The sequence below is a fragment of the Rutidosis leptorrhynchoides genome, chromosome 8 (assembly GCF_046630445.1).
Source record: "Rutidosis leptorrhynchoides isolate AG116_Rl617_1_P2 chromosome 8, CSIRO_AGI_Rlap_v1, whole genome shotgun sequence".
Classification (NCBI taxonomy): Eukaryota; Viridiplantae; Streptophyta; class Magnoliopsida; order Asterales; family Asteraceae; genus Rutidosis; species Rutidosis leptorrhynchoides.
Window position 1 is genome coordinate 25,832,299 of NC_092340.1, and position 8,412 is coordinate 25,840,710.

Below are 8,412 nucleotides of genomic sequence, written 5' to 3' on the forward strand. Positions count from 1 at the left end.
GTTTGATGGAATCGAGCTTGGATGGTTCTTTTTGTAGCCTTCCAGGATAAGGTACACGAACTGGAGTTTCAGGAGTCAGCTTCTGAGTATATGTCGATTTGTTCTTGAGCCTAGTTGACCTTCTCTGCGGTTCTTCCTCTGAGATTACGTAATCCATTTGCTTTGCTTCTTCTATGTAGGGATTTTGGATATTATTACTTGGCAATCTTCCCTGCGGTCGGGTTTCAAGGCGTTGTGATAACTGTCCGAGCTGCGTTTCCAAACTTTTGAGCAGAGCCAATTGATTGCTCATTAGTATCTCCATCTGATCTTGTCTGGTTGCATTTCTCTGATTTAACTGTTGTTGCCCTTGAATGAACTGAGTTAACTGATCATCGGCTCTGAGAGTGGGGTTAGTTGCTTTTGTAATCTAGGTGGTAGGTGAATTTTCCTCAACTGGGGGACCAGTGCGTGGAAGTGGTTGATCGTAGGTCAATTGAGATTGTTGGGATGGATAAGGTGGATAGCGATAGCGAAAAGGTTGGTTACTTCACTGAAATTGATTAACCCTAGGTGGTTGATTGAATCCTGGATTTGGTGGACGAGCTGGGTATTGGACGTAACAGACTGAACCGTCAGGGTTTTCGTACTCAACTTGATATTCTTCAGTAGGTTGCGGGTTGGTACAATTAACACAAGTCTGAGCTTGGTTAACCTGCTGCGGCTGCGTCTTCAATTCTCTGAGTTGTTTAGTAAGAGATTCCATCTTATCCGTGAGGAATTTAATGGCCTCTGTTTGATTGTTAAGTGCAGAGAGTGGGGCAGATGATGAAGTTGTTTCACCACTGTTCCAGTCATGATGATGCATTGTCATGTTCTCGAGCAATTCCCATGCTTCGTCTGCGGTTTGGTTCATCAGATTCCCTTGAGCTGCTGCATCGATCGTCGTCCTATGATTTACCGTAAGACCATTGTAGAAGGTACAGATTTGGGCTGACCGTTCTAGCTGGTGATTAGGGCATTTCTTTAGCAGGGTTTTGAATCGCTCCCATGCAGTGTAAAGAGATTCATCATAACTTTGTTTGAAGTTAATGATGTCATTCTTCAATTTGGTTTGTTTAGAAGGAGGGAAATATTTGGTTAGGAATTTAGTAGCCATCTCCGTCCATGACGTGATGGAATCTTTTTCCAGTCCTTCGAACCAAGTTTGAGCATGATGAGTGAGAGAATAGGGGAACAAGTATAGCCGGACTATATCTTGTCCTATCCCTGGCTGTTTGTAGGAGTTTAAAAGAGATATGAAATTATCAAGGTGAGAATTAGGATCGTCATTCGGTAATCCATGAAACTGACAGCTATTCTGAATGAGCTGGATGATGTGATGTTTTAACTCGAACGAGTGTCCTTGAATCTCTGAAAATCTGATTGGTCCTCCTCGACCTTCAATCGAGGGTTTGGTATTTTTTGCTAAAGTAACGCGTAATGCCATTTGATTTCTGATTCGTGCTTCCTTGTGTGCTTTAGAGATTATTGTGTCTGGATCAGGTACAAATAACAACGGCCCTGGTCTAGATCGAGTTTGGGTCATACACTAGGTATGCCTTTTTGTTTTTAATTTTTCACAAATAAACTGAATTATAATAAGCTAAACTAATATAAAGTAATCTAATCTAGGGTAATCTAATTTAATCTAAGGAAATCTAAGGTAATCTAATTTAATTAACTAACTATCCTACGGTGGAATATGTTTTTGGTTCTGGCTACCGATTCCCTGGTATTTCGGTAACAGAGCTCCGCACGAACTACTCAACAAATCAAGTGGCCAGGCTGACTACGGAGAGGCAGGATCCCTTTGGTCCCAATATAATTGGCGACTGTTCGGAAAATCCAATAACCAAGTCCGTGTATAATTGTCTTTCTTAGACACCACTAAATGCTTGTGAATAAGTTTGATAGAGAGCAGTATTGCCTGATACCAGTTCCCGGACAGCGGCGCTAAAAACTATACTCCTCCCGTGATATGGCTGAAACGGATGGTTTTTATTCGTGCGATGTCGTCAGGCCGCGGCTCGCCAGGATCAGCCACTCGTGGGAGGAAGGTACTGTTTTAAATTTATATTTATTGGAGCCTAAATCTTACTACTCCTTATAAGTAAGGGAAGTATGACCTAGAGTCGGATTTTTGAGATATCAGTAGAATCGAACATATATTTAAGCCTAAGATAGTTTGGGAGTAGTGAATATTTATTTTTGGGATTTTCTAATAAGACAGATAAAGTAAATGCGATAAAATTCGTAATTCAGATAAGGTTAAAGTGAGTGCATACTATGACTTCATCAGTTATTCTGCCGAGATTATGGAATGTTGGCTCATGAATAGGCAGAGCCCTGTATTCATTACACTGGTCCTAAACGCCCCTGTCATAAGACATGTCACTGGGTACTTCGTTAGGCTTGAAGATTCTAAATAGACAGCAACATCCCTTACCCCCGACGCCCGTGCAGTCTGACTACAGGCATGCACGTTCAGACGGCTCATCCAATTGAGCGACTCGGTTGGGTGACGTATTAACATTTCAAAATGGTCTAAACTTTCTTAAGCATAATAGAATACATGGTTTACCATATCCGAGAGACGTGATGCATTTCAATGCTTTCGTTAATGATTGGTAAAAGATAGTTAGGCCCTTAAAAAGAGTTCAACCATTAAGAACACCATGGCCAAGTCAAGCTGACTTCCATGAACACGTTCGGTTATCCTAACGGTCCAATCCTTTATGTGTCTAAACAAACAGTTCCTTAATTAACTAAGAATCCCTCAAGTAGGGTGCAATGCTTGAGACCGCGTTATGGTGCAGTGTACTGGTCAACACTAACCGACAATGTACTAAGGGTCTAGTCAGATGTTTCACTATGAAAGAGTCCTCAGTCGAAATCTAAAGCTCGGTAGACTTACTACAATCAGTGTGCCTCGTTCGATCTTACGTTGTATCTGATAGACTTCTCTTACCAAGGGGTAACACAGCTGAAACGGGGTTCACGACTTCTCAATAACAGAGCCTGTAACTACATTCTATTAGTTGGAAAAGCAATTGAGTTTAAAGCATAATCGAAAAGCATTTCGACAGCATACACAAACCATAATATTAATAACTGCTTACATCATAGCATACACTAAAGTAACTACTCGCTAATCATGGCAACAATATCATAAAACATTATATAAGATAAAGGATAGAAGTAGCAGTAGATTAAACGAGTTCTGAATACAAAAGTGACAACTTCAAGACTCCAGACCGCTCCTAATACAATCTTTAGCGTTCTTCTCCGGGTACTAGGTTTCCCGCACGGAGTCGAAGGCCATGAGAGTATGACTAATATTGTACAAGAGAGATGTAACGACCCGTCAAAATCGCTATTGATGCGGCACGTTAATCATTGATTCCACAGTGAGGTTTTGACCTCTATATGATACGTTTTGATAAAATATTGCATTCATTAAAATAAGTGACTTTCTAAACATAGAAAGTTATAAACATGTGGGTGAGTGCTTAGGTATAAGCAAAACCCTAAAATACATAAGTCTTTAATTTACAGGTTGACATCACAGTCCAATTATTTATTACACAACGCAGTTTTATTTTGAATGCAATAAACTTTGTACAAAGCATGAGAGACTCCATGCAGGCAATAAGCACATCACAGCAGAAGCAGTCTAAGGATCTGAGAATAAAACATGATAAAAAGGTCAACACGAATGTTGGTGAGTTATAGGTTTAATTGCTCGAGTCATAAATATATATAAAGATAGACCACAATATTTCATCAAAAGTTTATCAATAGATTCTACGTAACAGAGCACCCTGGTAACTAAACTTAATGCTATAATGATAATTACCCTATTTGTTTTAATACACGCAAACCAACATGTCATAAACTCAAATAACATACGTCCGTTAAAAGGCTAGCGCTCTAGCTCGGACGGGGATGTCAAGCCCTATGGATCCATATACAATTATTCGCGCCCACCAGTCCATATCCTATGTACTGGCAGCTACTAGTTACCAAAGCTAAGGGATTTTCGGTTTAACTCAGTGTAGAATTTAGTATGTACTTGTGTCTTATTACGTTTAAAATAAATTGCATGTATTCTCAGCCCAAAGATATTTAAAGCATTTAAAAAGGGAGACTATAACTCACGGTTCAATATTGAGACTCAATATTGTAGGCAAATTGCGTAGACGTAATGATGGTAGATGACTGTATGGTTGGCCTTGGATTCAAGAACAATACCCCGAATAATACCCAATATTTTCTTAGTTTAAAACGGTTTGAAACCCGAATTAAAACATCCGCGTATTATACCTTATTATTATTAAACTTAAATTATAAATTATAAATTATAATTATAATTATAGATTACAGATGAAGAAAAGAAAAAAAGTGTGAGTAACTCGTCCGAATTCGTGGCTATTTATAGCACTTGGCCAGAATTTTGGGGCCATGCGATAAGGCCATTTACCATGCGATCGCATGGGGTGGTCTGCCAGCTCATTTGTGCTTTGTTTTCTAGTTCGTCGACATCAAATAGTGTTTTACTGTAGCAAAGTCAGTTTCACCGTAGCAAATAGTGTTTACTGTAGCAAAGTCGGTTTCACTGCAGCTAATAGTATTTTTCTGTAGCAAAGTCGGTTTCACTGTAGCAAATAGTGTTTTACTGTATCAAAGTGATTTTTATAATTATCACAGGTTATGACGTTCGTGAATCGTCGAAAAAAAAAGTCGAAAGGTACATGAATGTATAAACTAGTTCAAAAAGCTTTAAGACTCAACATAATAGGTTCGCTTATCGTGTCGGACATATTTATCCTGTAATTAATTTATTAATATGAAACTTTCTGGGTCATCACAGTACCTCCCCGTTAAAGAAAATTTCGTCCCGAAATTTTAAGTAGTACCTGTTTTATGAGCGATATCAGTGAACAAATGTGGATACTTTTGCTTCATTTGATCCTCACGTTCCCAAGTAAACTCGGGTCCTCGTCTAGCATTCCAATGAACTCTAACTATCGGTATTTTGCTTTGTTTTAACTGTTTAACTTCACGGTCCATGATTTCAACAGGTTCTTCGATAAAATGGAGTTTATCATTGATTCGTATTTCGTTAAGAGGAATTACGACATCATCTTCAGCTAAACATTTCTTTAAATTTGACACGTGAAATGTGTCATGAGCACTACTAAGTTCTTGAGCTAGCTTTAATCGATAAGCAACTGTTCCAATTCTTTCGGTGATTTCAAAGGGTCCTACGTACCTAGGACTTAGCTTTCCTCGTTTACCGAATCGTACAACGCCTTTCCAGGGTGACACTTTCAACATGACTTTGTCGCCCACTTAAAATTCTAGCAGTTTTCTTCTTATATCAGCATAACTCTTTTGGCGACTTTGAGCTGTTTTCAGTCTCTCTTGTATTTGGACGATCTTCTCAGTTGTTTCGTGTATGATCTCAGGACCTGTCAGTTGACTATCCCCTAGTTCAGTCCAACATATGGGAGACCTACATTTTCTACCATAAAGTGCTTCAAAAGGCGCGGCCTTTATGCTCGTGTGGTAACTGTTATTGTATGAGAATTCTGCCAGTGGTAGATGTTTATCCCATCCGTTTCCGAAATTGATGACACATGCCCTTAGCATGTCTTCTAGGGTTTGAATGGTTCTTTCACTTTGGCCATCTGTCTGGGGGTGATATGTTATACTCATATCCAAATGTGTCCCCATTGCTTTCTGTAAAGTTTGCCAGAACCTTGAAGTAAATCGGCTGTCGCGATCAGAGATGATGGACATAGGCACACTGTGTCTAGAAATAACTTCCTTTATGTAAACTTGTGCCAACTTTTCCATCTTATCGGTTTCTTGTATCGGTAAGAAGTGAGCAGAGTTAGTGAGACGATCCACAACAACCCAGATGGTGTCGTAACCTCCCACTATTTTCGGTAGCTTTGTGATAAAATCCATGGTAATACATTCCCACTTCCATTGAGGAATCTCTGGTTGTGTTAGCAATCCTGAAGGTTTCTGATGTTCAGCCTTGACCTTGGCGCAAGTCAGGCACTTTCCAACATAAGTAGCAATGTCGGCTTTCATGTTGGGCCACCAATAGAACTTCTTGAGATCGTGGTACATTTTTCCGTTTCCCGGGTGAATTAAGTACCTCGTTTTGTGTGCTTCATCCAGTACTAGTTGCCTTAGGTTACCATGTTTTGGTACCCATATCCTACCAGCAAAAACAGGGTTCCATCGGCTTTTACTTCAAGTTGTTTTTCTAACCCTTTGCTCATTTCGCCTTTTTCATTTTCTTCTTTTAAAGCTTCTAACTATGCTGCTTGAACTTACTTTGTGAGATCGGTACGAATTGTAATGTTCAAAGCTCAAACCCTAAGAGGTTTTACTCTTTCTTTTCGACTTAGGGCATCAGCTACAACATTAGCCTTTCCGGGGTGGTAACGGATTTCACAATCGTAATCGTTCAACAACTCTATCCAGCGACGTTGCCTCATATTGAGTTGTTTTTGATCAAAAATATGCTGAAGACTCTTATGATCGGTGTACACTGTACACTTGGTGCCATATAGATAGTGTCTCCATATTTTGAGTGCAAAAACTACTGCTCCAAGTTCCAAATCGTGCGTCGTATAGTTCTTTTCATGAATTTTGAGTTGTCGTGAGGCATATGCGATAACTTTTGTGTGTTGCATTAATACACATTCTAAACCTTGGCGCGAAGCATCACAATAGATCACGAAATCATCATTTCCTTTCGGTAATGACAAAATGGGTGCAGACGTTAACTTCTTCTTTAATAACTGGAATGAGGATTCCTGTTCCGTGGACCAATCATATTTCTTTCCCTTTTGAGTTAATGTAGTTAAGGGTTTGGCGATTTTAGAAAAATCTTGAATGAATCTTCGGTAGTAACCAGCAAGACCTAAGAATTGGCGGATTTGTGTTGGAGTCTTCGGTGTTTCCCAGTTACTAATGGCTTCGATCTTGGCAGGGTCAACTTTAATTCCATGTTTACTGACAACATGGCCCAAAAACTGTACTTCTTGTAACATGGTTTCACATTTTGAAAATTTTGCGTACAAATCTTCTTTCTTGTGTATCTCTAGTACCAGTCTTAAGTGTTGCTCATGTTCTTCCTTGTTCTTCGAGTAAATCAATATGTCGTCGATAAAAACAATAACAAATTTGTCTAAATACGGTCTACAGATACGATTCATTAGATCCATAAATACTGTTGGAGCATTAGTCAATCCAAAAGGCATGACTAAAAACTCATAGTGGTCGTAACGGGTTCTGAACGCGGTTTTAGGAACATCTTCTTCCTTCACTCTCAGCTGATGATATCCGGAGTGTAGATCAATCTTAGAATAAACACTTAATCCTTACAATTGATCAAACAAATCATCAATTATCGGTAATGGGGACCGATCTTGATCGTTAATTTGTTTAATTCTCGGTAATCTATGCACATTCTCATAGATCCATCCTTCTTCTTGACGAACAGAATAAGAGCACCCCAAGGTGAAAAGCTGGGACGAATAAATCCACGGTCTGATAATTCTTGCAACTGATTTTGTAATTCTTGCATTTCTGAAGGTGCAAGTCTATATGGGGATCGGGCTACAGGTGCGGCTCCTGGTACGAGATCAATCTGGAATTCTACACATCTGTGTGGAGGTAGCCCTGGTAATTCTTCTGGAAATACTCCGGGATATTCTCTTACAACTGGCATGTCATCAATGCTTCTTTCTTCAGTATCGATCTTCTTTACGTGTGCCAGAATAGCATAACAACCTTTTCTTATAAGTTTCTGGGCCTTCATACAGCTGATAAGGTTCAGCTTCGAGTTGCTCTTCTCCCCATAAATCATTAATGACGTTTCATCCTTACGAGGGATGCAGATTGCTTTCTCAGCGTAAAAAACTTCCACACTTGTTTTGGACATCCAGTCCATGCCAACGATTACGTCAAAACTTCCTAATTCTACGGGTATCAAATCGATTTTGAAGGTTTCACCAGCGAGATTTATTTCGCAACCATGGCAAATTTTATCGGCTTTTATCAGTTTACCATTAGCTAATTCAATAGTATATTTATCGTCTAGAGGTAATGATGCACATTTTAGTTTAGAACTAAAGTCTTTACACATATAACTTCTATCAGCACCCGTATCAAACATAATAGAAGCTAGTTGATTATTAACGGTAAACGTACCCGTGACAAGATTAGGATCCTCACGTGCTTTACTGGCACTAACATTAAATGCCCTCCCACGTGTGGGTTCTTTGTTCTTCTCCTTATCAGGGCATTGATTTATAAAGTGACCAGACTTTCCGCATCCAAAACATTTCTTGACATCGGTCGGTTTTG

General features: G+C 39.4%; 1 non-coding gene across 1 annotated transcript; it reads left to right on the plus strand.

Annotated features, from left to right (window-relative positions):
- Positions 1-983: 983 nt before the first annotated feature.
- Positions 984-1,090, plus strand: LOC139865504 (small nucleolar RNA R71). Its single transcript, XR_011765020.1, has one exon. It is a non-coding gene; the product is annotated as a small nucleolar RNA R71 (small nucleolar RNA).
- Positions 1,091-8,412: the final 7,322 nt, after the last annotated feature.